Below are 21,047 nucleotides of genomic sequence, written 5' to 3'. Positions count from 1 at the left end.
ACTTATAAAATCAAGCCCAAGATCTGATCACAGGGTAGCAGAACTGCAAAAAAAAAAAGGACTAAACGCATGGCCTTGATAGGCAACCATGTCAAAGCAGAGCCCTGATAGGGAAAGACTGGAACCCTGAGACCTGGGATGGGCCTATCTCGGTGGATGAGCACCTTGACCCTTCAGATCCCCTGAATGTTCCTGCCCAAACCAGGTCCCCTTCTCCATGGCTGCTGCTGCTTCTCGAGACCCAGCCCCACCACTACTGCCTCTGCCAAAACCCAGAGTCAAGTTGCAGCACAGCCCACACTGGCAGGAAAAAGTCCTCTTCCAGGGAGAAAAAGCATACCTGCCAAAGATCTTGCGGGACTTGGCTAACATGTACTGGCAGGAACTGTAGAAATATGTGTGGGAGTGGATCTGGAAGATGTTATATTTGGGGGTTCAACAGGAAGCTCAATTGGGAGGATCCACTGACTTGGGGATACTCACACAGAGCTCGAGATTTAATGTTTCCGCAAGGATGCTCGGAGTTTGTCCCGATAGTTTGCTGGGATGGCTCTTTGGAGCCTGGTCTCATCGATGGCCTATAGTAAGCAAAGTGGAGAGCCAGACTTCCTTGTGTAGTGTCGAGGAACGGGTCAGAAGACTCAGGAAGGAAGGAATATTAGAAGCATTTATTATACGTGGCTCAAGAACCCACCACCTGACTAGTTCCCTGGGCCAGCCCAGAGGACGCTCCCTTCGCTAAAGCAATAAAGAGCGTACTAGCAACGAGGTTTTTTGAGCACCTGGTAGTGGCTATCCTTGTAGTCCAGGGTCGATGGGAGGGAGAAAGCTGGAACTGAGCTCCATACTTTCCATGGAGATGATAAAAATCACAGAATTGCAAAGCACTTAATCATAAAGGACAAGGTGGAATACTTACCACAATGGACAGCAAGGAGGAGGGAAGATCACAGAATTGCAAAGCACTTAATCATAAAGGACAAGGTGGAATACTTACCACAATGGACAGCAAGGAGGAGGGAAGATCAGGGTGACTATATCTGCAGGGACTCCTGGTGTTTGGATAATAAGTCATGGTGTTCCTAGGGGGAGGGTATCCATAGAATTTGTTGTCTAAATTGAGCCACTTTTAAGAGTTAAAAGGGTCCTAGTAATAATTACATGGGGAGCATAGGTATACACCAGAACCATCCCAGTCAGACTGATACCCATGGTCACCCTGCCAGAGGTGAGATAGATGAGCAGCCAATTCGAGTGTTGCATGATTTGTATCATCAGACAGAACAGAGAGCTGTGAGCAGAAGGCCAACTTTAGGCACCATAGTGAAAAATCACACACCCTTCCTCCTTTCCAAACCTAAACGAGATCTGGCCCAAAGCGACTGCTGTTGCTGAGGAGCCCAACTGGCCAACAGAAAAGACTGTTGCTGAGCCCTCAATATAGCAGCATTCCTCAACGAAGCCATATAGCCACCTGGTGGCAGGTAAATTTACATTGGACCTTACACCTTGGAAGCTGGCTTGAAGGGGCTCCCATTAGTCAAATCTGGGACAATCTGAGCACAAAATAATTAACTACAATAATGAAATACAAAGCACTGGAAAAATAGGAATCCATGAGTCTATATTGATTATAAATAGATAAGTAAGTGGGGGAGAAGGGAAGACTTGCTTAGAGAAGAATATAAATATAAGGAGTACTACAGTTAGAAAATCATCATTCTGGGGCTTCCCTGGTGGCGCAGTGGTTGAGAGTCCGCCTGCCGATGCAGGGGACACGGGTTCGTGCCCCGGTCCGGGAGGATCCCACATGCCGCGGAGCGGCTGGGCCCGTGAGCCACGGCCGCTGAGCCTGCGCATCTGGAGCCTGTGCTCCACAACGGGAGAGGCCACAACAGTGAGAGGCCCGCGTATTGCAAAAAAAAAAAAAAAAATTATGTTTAAAACTGTCAGTGTAATAAAAGACAAAGAAAATCTGTGGAAATGTTCCAGATTAAGGAAGACTAAAAAACCATGATGATTGGGACTTCCCTGGTGGTCCAGTGGTTAAGTCTCCATGCTTCCACTGCAAGGGGCACGGGTTCGATCCCTGGTTGGGGAATTAACATCCCACATGCTGCACGGCCAAAAAAAAGAAAAAAGAATGATGACTAAATGTGATATCTGATTATAAACTAGATCTTGACCTATAGGGGAAAAAATGGTGTAAGTGATATTATTGGGTCAATTGACAAAATTGGAATCTAGGTGTTCAATTAGGTAAAAGTATTGTGTCTATGTTAACTTTACAGAAGTTAATAACTGTACTACTGTGATGTGAGAGAATATCCTGATTCCTTTTCTTAGAAAATATACATTGAGGTATACAGGGCAAAGGGCCATTATATGTGTAATTTACTCTCAAGTTGTTCAGAAAAACACCCCACTGTGTGTGTGTGTGTGTGTGTGTGTACAGAGAAGAGAAAATGATAAAAGAAATAAGGTAAAATGTTAACGGTTGATAAATCTGGGTAAAGAGTATGTGGATATTTTTTGCACTATTTTTATTCTTACCACTGTTCTGTGACTTTGAAATTATTTCAAAGTAAAAGGTTAAAACAGGGGGGCAGACTGAATAATCCCTGAAAACATAATAACTGTCTATTTTACTAGCCCTGTGAGGCAGGTATTATTATTTTCATTTTACAAAGGAAGTAACTGAGGTTTAATAGGTTAGGTAACTTGCATTAGGTGATACAATTAGTGAGTGTCAGAACTAGAAATTAAGGACTTCCCTGGTGGTCCAGTGGTAAAGAATCCGACTTCCAATGCAGGGAACGCAGGTTCAATCCCTGGTCGGGGAACGAAGATCCCACATGCTGCTGGGCAACTGAGTCCCCACGCACCACAACTAGAGAGCCTGAGTGCCGCAAACTACAGAGCCCACATGCTCTGGAGCCCGCGCCCTGGAGCCCACGTGCCACAACTAGAGAGAAAACCCGCACGCCACAACTAGAGAGAAGCCCACATGCCACGACAAAAGGTCCCGCATGCACAACTAAGACCCGATGCAGCCAAAATAAATAAATAAATAAATAAATAAAAGAACTAGATTCTCTTAATCCAACTCTTTTTTTTTTTAATAGTAAGAAGAGCATGGATGTAAATGCTCATCACAGATAAGTCCCAGGCGTCTTTATGATCAAAAAGTTTTACTGTCCTGATGCTTCAAACTTTTGCCTCCTAGGGAAGTCCCTTGAATTTCAGGTTCATTAATTTTTCTAACCTATCCCCTGGAGAGGGGAGGCCAGAGAAGGGGGAGCACAGAGGAGAATTAGAAACAAAATTACTAAGACCAGGGGAGCCGCCAGGGAAAGAACCACACTGGAATGACCCACTGGCAGCAACGGGCCCTGGACAATGGTCCTCCCTGCCAGGTTTAGAGTGCTAAGGTGCTTTGAGGACATTTGGCTAGAGGGAGCAGAAATTTAAGACTTTCTTGGATTACAGCTACTTTTTGCCCAGAGAGGAAGAGGATCATCTGCTGTAAATTTACAGTGGCAGCCGTCAGAGGAGAAACCTGGTGTCTCTTCCGGACACTGCAGTCAGAGGCTCTGTGCTCGCCCCTTCACAAAAAGACCATAGACTGCAGGACATAAACAGCGAACATTAATTTCTCACAGTTCCAGAGGCTGGGAAGTCCAAGATCAAGGTGCTGGCAGATTCAAGGCTCTGGTGAGGACCCACTTCCTGGTTCATACACAGCCGGCTTCTCACTGTGTCCTCACTTGGTGGAAGGGACAAGGGAGCTCTCCAGGGCCTCTTTTACAAGGACACTAATCCCATTCATGAAGACTCCATCCTCAATGCCCAGAGGTCCCATCTCCTAATACCACTGCATTGGGGATTAGGATTTAACATATGAATTTTGGAGGGACACAAAAATTCAGTCTCTAATAGCAACCATCTCGCAAAAACTTGTATTTGGCCTTTGTGGGCTTCCGTAGACTCACGCAGAGAGGAGCCGTTGCTCAGATGCCTTGGGACAGCTGGGGTTACGTGAGGAAGCTCCCCTTTTGGCTCTCTGGCACTTTAGGAAGACTAAAATGAAGCAAGTTAACAAGATAGCATCTGTTTCCCAAAGGAAAATGGGAACACAGTGACCCAGGCCTGCCCCGTCTGATGAATCAGACCTAAGGCAGTTGCTATGGAGACACGTGATTGGGGTCCATACAGGAACTACAGTTGAGAGTTTCTGAAGGTCCAGGAACCCATGTGATATGAAGGGCACGCCATCTACCAAGCTTAGCTCTGCCTGCAACATCCCGGCTGAGGCAGGTAGCCATCTCTAGGTATTTGGTGACTGCAACAGAATGTGTATTTGGAATATTCATGGAAATTGGAGTAGGACAGTCATCCCTGAGCAGGATGAGTGCGTGACCCATCACCCCAGCCACTGAGCAGTTTTTCTGGGTTCAGATCTCTCTCCTGTCCCGTTAAAATCTATGTACAGGGCTTCCCTGGTGGTGCAGTGGTTGGGGGTCCGCCTGCCGATGCAGGGGACAAAGGTTCGTGCCCCGGTCTGGGAAGATCCCACGTGCCGCGGAGCGGCTGGGCCCATGAGCCATGGCCGCTGAGCCTGCACGTCCGGAGCCTGTGCTCCACAACGGGAGAGGCCGCAACAGTGAGAGGCCCGCGTACCGCAAAAAAATAAAAAAAAAAATCTATGTACAGATCAGTTTCCTCCTATATGAGTCAGGAGTCAAGCGCAAAACAGGTGGGACTCTCAAAAAAGGTTTAAGTGAAAGATATTTTTTGAAGGCCTTGTTGACAGAGGCATAGGTGGGATGAAGGGGACCACCAGGGATGGTGCGGAACCCAGAAGCTGTTACCTGCCTGAGGCCTGAGCAGGTGAGGGCAGGAGACAGGAGCCCAGTCCACCGAGGGTGGCCTCCTGCACAGAGAGCAGAGCAGAAAGTGGGCTGGGGGGCAAACAAAGATGACTAGTACACCTTGATCTTCAGGGCATGGGCGCAGGCCCAGTGCCTTCCAGGGACTCTTACATACCTGGAGATGAAAGGGAAAGACAGATAAGATGGAACGAGGACTTAACACAGGAGGGAAAACAAGGCATTCGTGTATCCAGACCACGAGCTAAGAACATTCAGAGGCTGACTGTCTTCCGGGGGATACTGAATAGGGAATGTGAGCCCAAGTTACGTAGGGAGGTGTTCAACCTTCCCTGAGGAGAGGACCAAGGGGCCTCTTGTTGACAGTCTCCCTGGATGCTCCCTGAATGTCCAATTTGAGGAAAGAGTCAGCATTAGAAATGTGCCAACATGTGTTCCTTTTTTAATTTTAACATTTTCCTCGACCTTATCAAAAACAACAGCTGTTTGGGGAGCAGGCGGGTACCCATGACAAACATCTCTTTTGGTAGAGGAAGCGCTACGAAAAGCTAAAGAGGAAGTCCACACTCTGAATGTTATCATCACACGTTACTGCTAACATTTACTGAGAACATATGACGTGCCAGACACTGAGTGCTCTTCCTGCATGGACTCAGTCCAGCCTCACACAGCAACCCTAGGAAATGGGCGCCATTGTGGACTGAATTGTGTCCCCCTGTTCCGATTTGTATGTTGAAGCCCTAACCCCACAGTGTGGCTATATTTGGAGATGGGGACCCTAAGGAAAGAATTCAGGTTAAATGAGGTCATAGGGTAGGGCCCTGACCCAATAGGGTTAGTGTCCTTATAAGAAGAGACACCAGATAGCTTGCCCTTTCCCCGAGCACATGCAGTGAGGAAAGGCCACATGAGGACATAGCAAGAAGGTGGCCGTCTACAAGCCAGGAAGAGAGCTCTCACCAGAAACCAAATTTACCAGCACCTTGATCATGGACTTTCCAGCCTCCACATCTGTAAACAAATAAATGTCTGTTGTTTAAGCTACCCAATCTGTGGTATTTTGTTACATCAGCCCGAGTCAAGACAAGCGTTATCAATATTTCCATCTTATAGATGAGGAAACTGCAGCATAGGGAAGGGGAGTGGTTTTCTTAGGTCACCCCGTTTGCCTTTGACTTTGATCTTGTCACCTCGCAGGGTCCTGCTTTTCTTATAGGAAGGGGGTAGGAGGAAATAAGTCAGGAGCCATAAACTCAGTTGTCAACAGAGGTCATGCAGGTAACAGAAACAGGTGAAGCTGGCAGAGTGGGGACCCTGGCACACTGGAGACCACTGCCCTCTCTAAAGAAGAGGGAGGCCCTAGTCTGCTTCCACCAATTGTTGGCCAAGTGGTTACAGTTTTTCAAGACAAACTCAGAAGTCTGGATCTTTTGGGGAAATGTTCTGGTTTTTCAAATACTGGCAACAAATTACATCATAAAAGAGTGTGCAGGCCAATTAAAACATGTCTACAGGCCATGTCTGGTGTACAATGTCCCCTCTGGACTAGGTGATTTTTTTTACCCTGCCTTCTCTTCCTTCCTCTCCATTATTGGCCATGATTCTCTGCCTTTGGAGATATTCCTGTGGTGTCTCTAAATCCCTTGTCTTCAGGAAAATAATCACCAACACGATTCAGAAGTGTTTCCAAGCACAGTCCATGCAAAGAACGATGTGCAGACTTGGCTGAGCCATGAAACCTGAGCCCATTTCCTCTTCTGAAAACTGGTCCAATGATACCCACCTTGCAGGAGTTGTGGTAGGATTAAATAAGACGCTGCAGGAGGAAGCCACTGGCAGATGATAAATTAGCTGTGTGGGGAGCCCCTGCTGAGTTCAGAGGCACTGTGCTCAGCCTTCCCATACATCATCAGGCGTCTCAGTGTTGTGTGTGAGCTCCTTACCCACAGGATACTGTTGGCTGTAACATGCTCGAAAGAGAAACCATCCGCCAAGTTCTACAACTCAGCAGAGGGTGACCTGGAGAGCCCAGGGGCCTGGCTGGGAGGTGGAGAAATTGTCAGGAATGAGAGAGCACTGATTTCACCCCCGGAAGACAGCCCTCCTCTGCTCGGGAGGGCTTGGGAGAATTAGTAACAGTGTTTGCAATAATGCACTGAAAGTTCTACTTGTGCTTAATAGCTACCTGTAAAAATTCCAGTGGGTCCATTTTGAGTTGGGGCTAATGAGGGTTAAAAACTCTCCAGGCTGCTCAAAATAGTCTCAGACAGGCTCCCCTAGGAAGGGAGTATTTACTGAGCTGCTGATTAAGGAACAGTTTATCTACTTTGTATCATCTTTCAGCAAAGCCTCTGTCAGTGTGTGTTTTTGGCTGCTGGTGGGGGGTTTTTTGTTTGTTTGTTTTGTTTTTTTAACAAATGAGAGCCATTATGTGTGTTCCAGGGCCATGACTCAAGTTAGCTGTTTGCCAGTTGGGAGGGAGACAGAGTTGGTTTTCTGGGGCCAGCTCTCCCTTTGCAGAGCTGGAGGGGAGTCACCAAGGAGGAGAAATGCAAAAGAAGGAGGCAAAACTCACCCTCTGCCAGGTCTTGCTGGTGACAGCTTGGGACTGGGGGTGGGGGGAACGCTCTGGCGAGGACTTTGACCTGGAGAAGAATGAGTGGGTTAAAGGCAGGTGAGGTGGAGGAAAGAAGGCCAGAAAGGAGCTGGGCAGCGGAGGCTAGTGGAGCAGACCCTCCCGGAGAGGCATACAGGGAGACCTCCCCCAGAAACGGAAGAACCTGCAAGTGGTCATAAAGGGAGGACCTCACCGAGCAGGAAGGAGGACCTAGGTGAAGCTGCGTTGGGGGCTGCACTGAAACTCTGTACTAAAGCTAAATCCACTCTGGGCAGATCAAGGAAAGGCTTAAAGTTCCTCACCTTGGGAAGAACTTTCGGCCACAAAAACCGGGAGATCGAAAAATGCATTTTCAGAAGAGATGATGGGGAGGCCTTTGAAGCAGAGAAGAGAGCTCACTGGATTTGGGGCTCATCCCTGCCACGAACTGGCTGAGTAATCCTGGGCAACCCCCCCTTCCCCTCTCTGACGCTCGGTCTATAAAACGAAGGGATTGTATTAGATCCCTAGTTCTAAACCTCAGCTGCACATTAAAAGTACCCAGGGAGCTACTAAAACTTCTGATACCTGGCGACAGCCCAGACCAACTAAATCAGAATCTTTCCAAGAGCAGGTCCAGGCATCAGTATCCCATAAACTAAAATCCTGTATGGATCCAAGTTTGAGATCCACAGGGCTACATGGTCTCTCAAGGTCTCAATCAGCCCTGCTGCCATATATTACGTCATTAAGGAAAGGAGAGAGGGGATGATTGGCAGGCAGTCCTCAGTGGAAGCAAGGCATGGACCAGATGGCCCCTTGAGAGTTCCACTGCCCATAGCATTCAATAATTTGAAGCTCCAAGTGGACAGGCTCTTGCTGCCAAGTTCCAGCCAGCTGTTTCTCCTTATCAATTCATTCCACAAATACTTATTGAGCACCTACTGTATGCCTAACACCATTCTAGGGGCTGGAATGAGACAGACCCTCTTCTGTGTTCAACTCTTGGGACAGACCTGAAATCACAAAGCTAAAATGGAGGGTGTAGGATGGTGCACAGAGTGGGAAGGAAATTTTGGGAATGTGTTGATTCATACAGAGTTCCCAAACTTACACATTATTTCATCAAACTCCTAAGGTTATCAGGGGTCTGTCCCTGTTGTATTAATCCCATCTTCCTTTACTCCCTACCTCCTCCTACAACTGTGGGATCATCATATCTGCAGTTAGCAAGCAACCTTAGGGCCAGAAAAATTCTTTTGCATGAGCCCAAATCCATACTCCCAAGTACACACCATGTCTTCCCAACTCAGCTTAAGCCCCTCACAGTCGAGGACCGGGGCTTGAGTCTTTGGCGGGCTTGGTGTAGTTTGGAGTGTGTGGGCTACAGACAGGCAGTCTGGATTCAGATCTTGCCTCTGCCCTCCTACCAGAGGTTATCACTACATGACCTTGGGCACATACTTAGCATCCCAACCACCCACCTCAGATGTGCATCTGCAGAATGGGTGTTATCATAGCACTGCCTTTCGCATTGTTACAAGGAACAAATGAATTCATGAAGGGAAAGCAGTGTCTGGCCCATGAGCACACTCACTAGGTGGTGACTGTTGCTATCCTAGAGCAGGAGATGTTAAATGTGCTTGTTCCGATCAGACTGATGGAGCGACCAGCAAGGTTGTAGGTTGTATGTGGTGGCATCTGCTGTCTTTCTCCCTTCCCATGTCTGACACATTGGTTGGGGAATGCTACATCCTGTTGCAGGTAGAGCCTGAGATCTCAGCAGCTTAATTCCGTGGGAGTTCATTCTTCTCTCATAAAGTCTAATGGTAGTGGGGAAGGGGGTGCTCTGCCCCATGTAGTCATTAAGGATGTTAGAGGCTCCATCCTCTTCAAGGTGTGGCCCCCAAGGCAGCCCAGGGCTTTGACAACCACATGGCACACAAGCTAAGAGAGAGAGAGAAAGACTGTCTTGGGAGCTTTTGTGGATCATGTGGGAATGGCGTCACTTCCACGGGCATTCCACTAGCCAGAACCCAGTCATGCCACAGGGAGCCTGGGAAAGGTGCTGTGAAGAAGGGCTGGAGGGCTTCCCTGGTTGCACAGTGGTTAAGAATCCGCCTGCCAATGCAGGGGACACAGGTTCGAGCCCTGGTCCGGGAAGATCCCACATGCCACAGAGCAAATAAGCCCGTGCGCCACAACTACTGAGCCTGCGCTCTAGAGGCCGTGAGACACAACTACTGAGCCAGTGCTCCTAGAGCCCGTGCTCCACAACAAGAGAAGCCACGTCAGTGAGAAACCCGCTCACGGCAACAAAAAGTAGCCCCTGCTCTCAACAACTAGAGAAAGCATGTGCGCAGCAACAAAGACCCAACACAGCCAAAAATAATTAATTAATTTAAAAAAAAAAAAAAAAAAGAAAGAAAGGCTGGAGGGAGCCAATAGGATTGCCTCCCATCTCAAGCCCTAGCACAGGTAGTGGTTATCCCGTCTGGGGCAGCACGGGGACCACTGCGCATGTGCAGGGCTCGTCTTCTCTCTCTTTTCTCTCTGACCTTCTCCAGTTACTTTCCTCCAATTCCTGTTCTCTCTCCAATGGCGCCTACCCTCTGTTGGGGTTCTGTGGTTGCAGAAAGGTTGATTGTTTGCCCACTGAGGGCTTCAGTGGAGACATGCTCTAGGGACAATGACAAAGGATGTTGGGAGGGGGATAGGGCGAGAAATGCCGGCACAGGAGCCTTACAGGAAGGACAGCCGTGGCCACCTCCACCCACCTCCTGTGAAATCAGAGAGTTTGATCCCACGGGGATCAAAGGCGCTGGGCTCCCAGGGGCCTGGAAGGGGTTCTTAGCCCCTGACATTGTCCCCTGACCAGCAGCCGCCATATCACCTGGGAACTTGGTAGAAATGCAAATTCTCAGCCCCACCTCAGACCTGCTGAATCAGAAAATCGGCTCAGAAAGATTAGTAACCTGCCAGAGTCACACAGCTAGTAAGAGGCAGGGCAAAAGCAATTGAACAAGCCCTTGGGTGATTCTGGTGCACACAAGTCTGAGAATCCCTGCTGTAGTGGTGGAGCCCCAGGTGGAGGGCGCCGACAGGACAGTGCTTCACTCTGCCACCCAGTGGCCGCGGCGTGAACAACAACCCAGCTTCCAGCGCAGGACAAACTTGGGGTTGAGGAGGCAGCACTGCTAATACACAGATTAGGAAGCAAGTTCTGGAAAGCACTGGGGAATCCACAGGCTCCGCAGGGGATTCACCCAAGGCTGCTCACAGACACTTTTTAAGACTTAGAGAGTCCAGCCCAGAGACAAACCCAAAGTCTGTTTCTAGAAGGGCAAACTCACCTGGGGCTTTCATGGGGAGTGGGCACAGCTGGCTGGAAGAGGTCTTTATGTTCAGACTGATGACCCCATTAGGGGTCAGGGTCCAAAAGTTGCTGTCAAGTTCAGGGGGTGCCAGGAGAAGCAGAGCCCCTTCTTCCCTGGGAGAGCACACAACTTCAGCGGATCCTGTGAATTAGGCCCCCAAGGTCCCAGGGCTCACCTGGTTTGGCCCTTCCTGGGTCTCTGCCAGGAGCCTGGGGGGAAGAGAACAAGAGATGATCCCTCAGGGCGCAGCCCTCTCCAGCCTCTGTGACCAGCACTGCAGAGATGGGTTTGCCACCTGAGCTCAACTAGGAGGAAATGTCCAGAGACAAAGGCCTCTCGCTGTTTCCCTTGACGCCACCCACCCACCTCAGACTCAGCAGGGCAGGAGGCTTAGTGCTTGGGGGACTGGCTCTGATTTTGCATTTTTATGGCAGGAGCTGGCAGCTGTGGTGTTCTGGGGGGAGGTGCCCAGCTTGCTGAGTAGGCTGTTCATTTGGTCCTGACACATCTGGCTTGTCCTGACTGTGCTCTGGAGACTCTGAGGGAGGGGGAAGGGCACGAGAACCAGTGTCTGTAGGGCATCCTGTGCTGTGTGGGGAACCCGTGATCACCGTCTCATTTAACCCACTCACACCGAATTCCCATCAAGACTCAGCTGAGAGAGGTTAGTAACCTGCCCAAAGTCACACAGCTAGTAAGCCCCCAGCTAGTAAGATCGAACACCAAAGCCTTTGTATTCTCTGTCCATCTCCCTGCTGCCCACTTCCCCACCGCAGAACCCTTCTGGGCTGGCTATCATGCCAGGCAGTTCTCACACCCAGAAACCTGTGGGATCCAACAGCAAGAGAGCATCCTTGCTTAGCTGCCCTGCCCTCAGCTCCCAGGGCCCTCTTTGGTGGCTCAACAGCAGCTCTGACAAGGGAAGATGCTCCAACCAACTCAGAACCAGGAACACTGGCCTGTGTTCCCAGGTCAGAGGGAAAACCTTCTCACCAGGGCAAAGCTACATGCGGAGGGTGCCCGTCTCCACCCTCAGGGCTCCCAGCGGGGGCTGCAGAGCAGAGCCCAAGGTGGGGAGGGTGGAGAATGAGGAAAAGCAATAGCTCAGCTCTTCCAGAGGAGGAACAGATGAGGCCCCTGGTGCAGCACGGAGCAGCCTGGCCACCATGAGCCCCAGGTGCGGGTGCCCAGCCCAGCCGAGCTGAGCCTGGGATGGTGATGTGATGCCCAGATGCCCCACTGTTCTCCTGGGTCCATCAGGTGGGCCACAGCCACCTCATACTACAGGTCACTTGAAACCAAGGTAGCTTTTTAAGATACATTTTCTGCTGCAGACTCCAAACTACATAACCATCACTAAAATAAACACATGAAAAAACACAGGAAAAGCATGAATGGATTTATACTTTAAGCTTTATTCAACATATGGATGTCATCAAAGAGCTTAACATATATGAACCTCCTGCCCCCTCAGGGTGTCTGACTCAGGAGCAGGTGGGTGTGGCTTGTTGGACCCCCAGGATCCCCAAGGGAATCGCCAGCGTGGCTTACAATCACTGATATAATTCGCAGCTCAGAGTGTCCACCGCCATATGCCTGACTTCGAGGCCCAGAGGATGGAGCGGGCATAGAAAGGGGACTGCCTGGAGGATGCCAGCAGTGGCTGCCCCAGACAGGTCGGGTGTGGGAGACCTTCCTAGAGAGTCTGCACGGGACCGATGCCGGGGAGCAATCCAGGCAGCTGTCCCGTGGGTGTTGGAAGGCAGGAGTGCCAGCAGCAGATTCGTTCCAGGGCTAAGAAAGCCAGCCCCTGATGCCCCCCAAGCCTGACGATCAGCGCTGACTTCTCCTTAGAGACGTGCGTCCCTCTGGGTCACTGGGGTGGGCTGGTGCCCGCCTGAGGCGGGGGCAGCTGCCAGCATCTCCCAGCTTGGGTTTTCTGACCCTTCTTTGCCCAAGGAGGCAGCATGGAGCAAGGGAAAGGCCTGCCTTGCAAATCTTTCCTAGTCCCAGCTCCATTCTTTTCTAGCCCTGCAACTTTTCGCAAGGCTGAGTCTGAGTTTACTCTTCTGCAAAATGGTTGTAATCAGTGAGGCTCCAGAGTTCTTTATAGGAGGCACTTATGGGCCCTAAGGAAGGAGGTGTGGGAAATTGTCGACAAGCACATGTACATTTTGCTTAGCTTACAGTCTTGTTGGGGGTGGGTTGGGGAACGGGGAGCCAGGGCCATGCTGAAGCCTCTTCCAGCCATCTTTTAGCGCTGCCATGGTTATAGGAATCAAAACCTGCCTCCCACACGTGGTGATTGTAATGGTCACATGAGATCATGCAGGGAAGCCCTCTGGGAATTGTAATGCTCTCAACAGATGGAGTATGTTATTGCCTCCTCCTAAAGAAGGACCTTAGCCCTTCACCAGGAGCCTGATCAGCGTTGCTTGCTAATGGATCAGTGATGTTGCTGTGGACCCTCCTGCAGCGAGGCCTCCAATAAGCACTTTTCCCAGCTGTGGACGATGCCCCAAGTGGTTATCTGGCTCCTTCTTATGCCAGGGACTTGGTTGGATCCTCCCAACCCCCACAAAGCATTGTTTTCTGGAGGAATCTCCCTACTCATCAGCAGCCCAAGTAGTCCTCCAAATAGGTGGTAAGAACCTTCAGAGGCAAAGGTGGCCAATTGCTTCCGGAACCAGTGCTATGCTTGTGAAAAATTCCACAGCCGCACCCTTGGTGTAAGGAATTAATTTCTGGGAGTGGGCTGGAACAATCTGTAAGGTTTTTTTTTTTGGTTTGGTTTGGTTTTTCATCACAAGCATCCCTGGTTATTGTTGTACAAACTGAATTTGAGTTTTGGAAAGGATTTTGCATGGGATCTGGTGCCCTGCCCAGACAGAGTTCCTGCAAACCGTTCAAATTCAGGAGAATCTTTCCCAATTTTAAAGTACTCGCTTAGTCCCTGGGAGGTGATGAAGTGACAGGAACACACTACATATACCAGCCACGTGTTCCTTTTGGAAAAGTCAGTTGAAATAGTGTAGAAGGAAACTCAAGAATAAAAACAGAACTAGGGAGATAGGGTTTTAAATGCATTAGGGCAGAAGCTCCTGACTGGAAAAGATAGAAAACTAGGGGAGGTCTCACAGGGCACTAGGGGATGCTCCCGGAAGACTCAGCTCAAACAGCAGCTCTACCCCGAAGCCTTCCCTCCCCAACTCCCTGCCCACCGCACCGGCACCTCCGCCCACAGAGTTCATCCTGGCTAATGTGCTTCAGTGCGCGGCACAGATCCCCTCCTTAGCACTTTCTCACCATTAAAATTCTCCATACCAGACTATGAAAACTGGCATCAGGTCTTGCTTGGCTCTGCAACCCATCCACTGGCCCAACGTACTGTTTAATGTTTGTTGAACGAATAAACAAACAAATCCCATAATTAACCTGTGAGACAGAAACCCAGAGAAGATCTTGAATTTTAAGAGAGAATTTAAAGAAGAAGAAAAAAATGGAAGTCTAATCATACAATTCATTATCCTTATAAATAATAGAGGGAAAACATAAACAGGCAGAGGAAGGGTTAGGCAAACCTATACTTGAGAGTTCTAGAAGTGAATATGTAATTCAGGGAAGTGGTTGTCTTGTGTGGGTCTGACCCAGTATGGCCATCCCAGATCACTATGTGACTCCTAGACATTAAAAATCAAGGCCACAAGCATCGCTTTCCCTCCTCTAGTCTCTCGGAAAGAGGCTGTAGCATCAAGCCTAGGAGGTTGCCCTGTTGCGAGTGGTGGGTTTTGCACGCAGTTTCTGGGGCAGAGCCTCTTCTCTCCTTTGCTATCTTTTCTCCAAACCAGGTAAGGGTGATTCTTTTCTTTTTTTAAATTTGTTTATATTTGGCAGCACCAGGTCTTCCTTGTGGCATTCGGGATCTTTAGTTGTGGCATGCAGACTTCTTGGTTGCGGTATTCATGCGGATCTAGTTCCCCGACCAGGGATCAAACCCGGGCCCCCCGCATTGGGAGCGTGGAGTCTTACCCACTTGTCCACCAGGGAAGTCCCGGTAAGGGTGTTTCGTGCCTCCCTCCCTTAGTGGCTGCGGGAACAGGGTGTGTGTTAGTGCTGTCTTCACCAGGGAGAAAGCAGCTTTCCTGGAAGCTGGTTTTTCCAACCCTCCTTTCCTTGAAGCAGAGTCCTTCGCTCGCATCTCAAATCCACCCTGTTCTCTGAATTGGTCCAAAAGCAAGGGGAGGGGAGGAAGATAAACGTCTGATTGGGAAGAGCGCCAGCCGACACTCTCCAGGGACCAGCCTGGCCCTCCCCGTGTCTCCTGTGGGTGCTCGGCTTGTTTCTGCACAGAAGCAGGTGCCTGGTGGTGGCTTGTGTCCCGGGCAGGCTGGAGATGGGCCCCCTGCGCCATCTGCGTGCCTTCCCTCCGCAGCCACAGATGTACCCGCCCGCCTTGGAACTGTCCAGGTGGCTAAGAAACCTAGTCTCTACCTTGTTCCTCTTCACCAGGGGAAAGAAAAAAGCCTCCCATCCGGATCAGGGAAGAAACAGTCGGGGCCTGTTTCCAGTAAGGCTGGAGGAAGCATTTCTGGGGCAGCCAGGGGACGCATGCGTGGGGAGGGAGTGTTGAGCCAGGGGACGCCCCCCTGAAGAGGTGATGTGCGCTCAGCCCACCCAGGGACGCGAGGCCAGAGGCAGCTACTGTAGGGTGGGAGTTCTCAAAGAGTGGTCCCCAGTACTGGAACCAGCATCTACATAACCTGGAACTTGTTAGGGACACCAATTCTTGGGCCCCACCACAGACGGGCAGAATCACAACCTCTGCGGTGGGGCACAGCACGCTGTGATTTAACAAGCCTTCCAGGGGATTCTGAGGCAGGCCCGGATTGCCGGGCCCCCGGGTAAGGTCTGCCAGGATAGGGAGCCTGAGCCCTGGTGAGGGAGGCAGGGCCAGGGGCTAGGGGTCCCCCCAAGGGGCCTCCAGTCAGAGCAGTCTCAACCATCTGCCCCAGTGTGTTGTACAAAGAGTATCCTTTTCTAGGTGTGCTGGCAGGTGAAAAGCGTTTGAGAGCCCACTGAGAAGCACATGACAGGGAGAAACGCTGAGGAAAGCCACCTACTGAAGGATGCCTTCCCTCTTCCAGGTACAGATGACCGTTTATCCCAACTTGGAGAATGTGTTTCCACAGATTCCCTGGTAACCTGGCTTGGAGACTAACAGTGTGTGCAGATCCTTTTGCCCAACATAAAGCTGTCGTCTTTCATTCAGCACAGGCCCGCTACTTCTTGATATTTGGTCAGCAGGTGTGGAGAAGGGAGAAAGCCCACGGCCAAGCTGAGGGGTGTCAGTGGAAGGAAGCCCACCATTGGGCTAGCGGGCTGGGTCTGGAGCAGTGTGGCCAGAGGTACCCCGAGGGCCACTGGAGCAGCCTCCAGTGAGAAAACACTGTGGTCTTCCCAATCTTAAAGAAATTGTGCAGGACAATTAAGAGAAGTCAGCACGTTCACCAACCATCCCATTATTTGGCTTGGAAGCGTCACTAGAAGTATGAGAGATTGTTGTTGCCCCGTGATGTGATGTGTGTGTGTGTGTGTGTGTGTGTGTGTGTTTGGGTTAAGTGACTCCTGCTGGCCTGGATATGGTTGAAATGAACCCCGCACATCCTATCCCCCACTCCCCAAACAGCGAGATTTCTGCATTGCCTGAAACGGTTTGTGAGACCACCCAGTAGAGGGCGTGCTCGCCCCAGTTTGGGGCGGAACCGGCTCTCCGGGCCCTGAGCCCGCTATGGGTCTAGCAGGCAGGCTTTCAGTGCTAAGGAAAACCCAGATTGACTCAGAGGTCAAAGAGGTACCAGCCTAACGCAGAGTGACTTCAGGGACACAGGGAGGTACAAAGGCTCGCATAGTCTGTCTTCCCAGACAGTTGAGACTGTCTGAGGTTTATGCATTTAAAATGCAAATATAACCCAGGATTACACTTCATGGCTTCCTGTCTCCTTGAGATGGAGGGAGCTGAGTGGGTTTTGACAAACTAGAAAGTGAGGGTGAGTGAGTGCTGGGGTGGGCAGAGAGGCGTTCGGGGCATAAAACAATGAGATTGGGACCTCGCGAGCATCACAATCCTCTTCTGTTCCAGAGAAAAGAAAAGCCTTGTGTGGTTCCCAGGGTGAGAGCTGAGTCTGCCTGAGTGTCTGCGTCCCTCAGGAGGGACGCCACCTCCTTGCGGGTCCATTATTATTTGCACGTGGACAGTCTCTGATCAAGTGCTGTGGATCCTGATGATTTATTGTCCTGCCTTTGAGCATTATGAGAACGGGACACTGCTTTGTATTTCTAGCTCCTGTCATAAACCCTGACACAATTGTAAATGTTCAATAAAAGTTGACTAAATGAACAAATGAATGGCTACGAGTAGGGAACCGTTAAGTAAATTATGGTGTATCAGCCTTATTGGAATATTATTCAGTGATTTAAAATAATGGTTGTTTCAGGGACTTCCCTGGTGGTCCAGCGGTTAAGACTCCACGCTCCCAATGCAGAGGGCCGGAGTTTGATCCCTGGTCAGTGACCTAGATCCCCCATGCCGCAACTAAAAGATCCTGCATGCTGCAACTAAGACAGGCACAGACAAATAAATAAATAAATGTTTAAATAAATAAATAAAATAATGGTCATTTGAGAATTGCTAAAAGAGTAGCTCTTACAAGAAAAAAAGATTGTAACCATGTGAGGTGATGGATATTAACTAAACTTACTGTGGTGATCATTTCACTGTATATATAAATCAAATCATTATGTTGCACACCTTAAACTAATACAGTGTTATATGTCAATTATATCTCAATAAAACTGGAAAAAAATAAAATAAAATATTGGTTACAAAGGCCATGTAGCAACATGGGAAATGCTTATGATATTATGTTGAGTATACAAATTGCTTTATATCTACGGAAGATTACAAAAAGAGAACAAGGAGAAATGGAGAGTTGTGGCAGGGCAGTGGACTTGTGGGTAGCTTCCTTCCTAGCTTGTGATTTAATCTCCTTTGTTGTAGGTTGTGCAATAAACATAAAAACCTTTTTTTCCTGCTCGCAAGAGCGTCTCAGTTTTGTTCTTTGGTGCCAAAGTACCTTGACTCCCATCCTGTTTGCTCAGATCTCTGTCTCTTCAGAATTCATTTGTTCCGTGTGCTGGTCACAATGCCCGGGGCTGCACCCACATGCACACAGAAGTAACTAAATCCTTTGGATGTTAATGATTTTATGGCAGCTGCTGTGAATAACATTGAGTTCAAACACTTAAACTGAAGTTCTCTCAAATCAGTCAACTGCTTCTCAAGTGTTATCTGTAGCAAGTCCCTATATGCCCCATTTCTCAATGAGAATAATAATGGATCTGAGTTTTTCAGAAGCTACCATGTGGCTTCTACATAAATTTAATCCTCACCACAAACCTGCAAGCAAGGAAATATTATCCCATTTCATAAAGGAAGAAACAGAAATTCAGAGGGTTTCAATTACTTCCCCAAGACCATAGGCAGTTGGGTTTCATACCTCAGACTAGGCTCCCAAAGGCTGTGCATGTTTTTACCCACCATACCATGAGGGATGCTTTCAAAGGGCTCACAGTGCAGCAGAGGCAATAAAATAACACACATGAATAATACAGCCTAACTATACAAGAAAACTGTCATGAATAATAGTACCGAAAAAAAAATAATAATAGTACCGAGCACTGCATAGGTTTGGAGGCAATGAGTCTATGCCTATGGGTAATGTCTCCAGGGACCCCTTCTCTAATACTGAGCTGCTGATTGTGTAACAGGAAGCTCTGTCCACCCATAAATCGCGCCCTAGCTGATGATCTGGAGCTTAACCTCTCTTGGTTTTCGGTCAAAGTATGTTTTGAAGGATTAGGCTTTGCACTGAAAAAGAAATCACTGTCACTCTTTTTATTTATTTATTTTTGGCTGCGTTGGGTCTTCACTGCTCTCTGCGGGCTTTCTCTAGTTGTGGTGAGCAGGGGCTACTCTCTTCATTGCGGTGCACAGCTTCTCATTGCGGTGGCTTCTCTTGCTGCGGAGCACAGGCTCTAGGCGCACGGGCTTCAGTAGTTGTGGCACTCGGGCTCAGTAGTTGTGGCTCTTGGGCTCTAGAGCACAAGTAGTTGTGGTGGACAGGCTTAGTTGCTCTGTGGCATGTGGGATCTTCCTGGACCAGGGCTCAAACCCGTGTCCTCTGCATTGGCAGGCGGATTCTTAACCACTGCGCCACCAGGGAAGTGCCCACTGTTACTCTTATTTCAGTTTCACTCTTTTGCATTCTGGGATTCTTAACCACTGCGCCACCAGGGAAGTGCCCACTGTTACTCTTATTTCAGTTTCACTCTTTTGCATTCTGGGATTCTTAACCACTGTGCCACCAGGGAAGTGCCCACTGTTACTCTTATTTCAGCTTCACTCCTTTGCATTCTGAAGCGTTATGAAAATTTATTCTATCCATTCATCTCAGGGGGTTAGGGGTCACTTCAATCCCTGGAGGAATCAGATGTTTCCCTGAGAAAGGTGTACTCAAGCAGCATGTGTCAACCGAAACCTGGAGGCTGCAACCAGAAATCAAGGGTCTACTGGTTTCTGACATTTCTCTTTAGAGTGACCATTTCACCATGGGCTTAAAATAATAGGAATGAAGGGAAAAGTGCAAATGAATACATGGAACAGAACTGGGCAGAAGCCTGATCTGTCATTTGTCTAAATAGGAAATGAAGCTCATATACGTTTTTTCCTCTCTCCTGAATTTCATTCTCCTCTTTTCTCAAGGCTCTAGGGCCTCCAGACCCATGTCCTCCTTCCTCCAATTCAAACCTGCTCACAGGACATCTATAGATCTTAGTACAGATTTAAGATAAGGTATTCTTCCTTGATGGTCAGTGCACTTTGACACCTTATCTCTCTTTAGGAACCCAAAGGTATTTTATCTCCTGTGAGATATTAAGAATCTGCCTTCCAATGCAGGGGATGCGGGTTTGATCCCTGGTCGGGGAACTAAGATCCCACATGCCACAGGGCAATTAAGCCCGCATGCCGCAACTACTGAGCCACAACTAGAGAGAGGCCCGTGCACTGCAACAAAAGATCCCGCATGCCGCAACTAAGACTCACCACAGCCCAAAGTAAATAAATAAATAAAAATGTTTAATTCTAAAATATTAGTTTTTAATTGGCCTTGGCCTGTTTCAGCTCCGCAACGCTGGGTAGGGACGGAGGTGACGGGACCCGAAGAGGTGCGAGAGGAGGGGCTGTCCCTGCGGCATCGAGGCGGGCCTGAGGTTCGGCGACGCCGCTCAGGGTGCCCCGCGCCAGGCCCGGGAAAGGGACCGCCGTGTCCGCGTCCCGCCTCCTCTCCCGCCGCTACCGGCCCCGCTCCGCCCACAGAGTCCGATGACGGCGGCGGCGCTGAGGGACCCGCCTGAGGGCAGTGTGACTTTTGCAGATGTGGCCGTGAACTTTTCCTTGGAGGAATGGGGTCTCCTTGACGAGGCTCAGAGATGCCGGTACCATGATGTGATGCTGGAGGACTTGGCACTTACAACTCCCCTGGGTTGTTGGCGTGCAGAAGAGGATGCGAGGCACTATCTGAGCAGAGTGTCTCTGATCAAGGAAGCTCACAGATCAGAATTGTTAAGGCGGGTCAGTCTCCCCAGAAGGCCAACCTCTATGAGATGTGTGGCCCGATCTTGAGTAACATTTTTCACTTGGCTGAGTACCAGGCAGCACGCTGTGGGCAGAAACTACTCGCGTGGGGCCTGTGAGAAACCATTCTATTTCAGAGCAAACCTCCATCACCAAAAGCAGCACACTGTAGACAAGCCATTGAGAAGTGATGTGAGGAGAGCATTGTTTGTGAACAGCTGCAAATTCTATGTATCAAGGAAGCCCTTTACCTTTGGGGATGTCAGGAAGGACTTCCTGGGCAACTCAGGATTTCTTCACCAACAGGCCACATGCACCTGGGAGAGAAGTCGAATAGTGGAACTGGGGCTTCCCTGGTGGCGCAGTGGTTGAGAGTCCGCCTGCCGATGCAGGGAACACGGGTTCGTGCCCCGGTCTGGGAAGATCCCACGTGCCGCGGAGCGGCTGGGCCCATGAGCCGTGGCCGCTGAGCCTGCGCGTCCGGAGCCTGT

Source organism: Stenella coeruleoalba (assembly GCF_951394435.1).
Source record: "Stenella coeruleoalba genome assembly, chromosome: 1".
Taxonomy (NCBI): domain Eukaryota; kingdom Metazoa; phylum Chordata; class Mammalia; order Artiodactyla; family Delphinidae; genus Stenella; species Stenella coeruleoalba.
Note: the sequence above shows the minus strand (reverse complement) of the source record.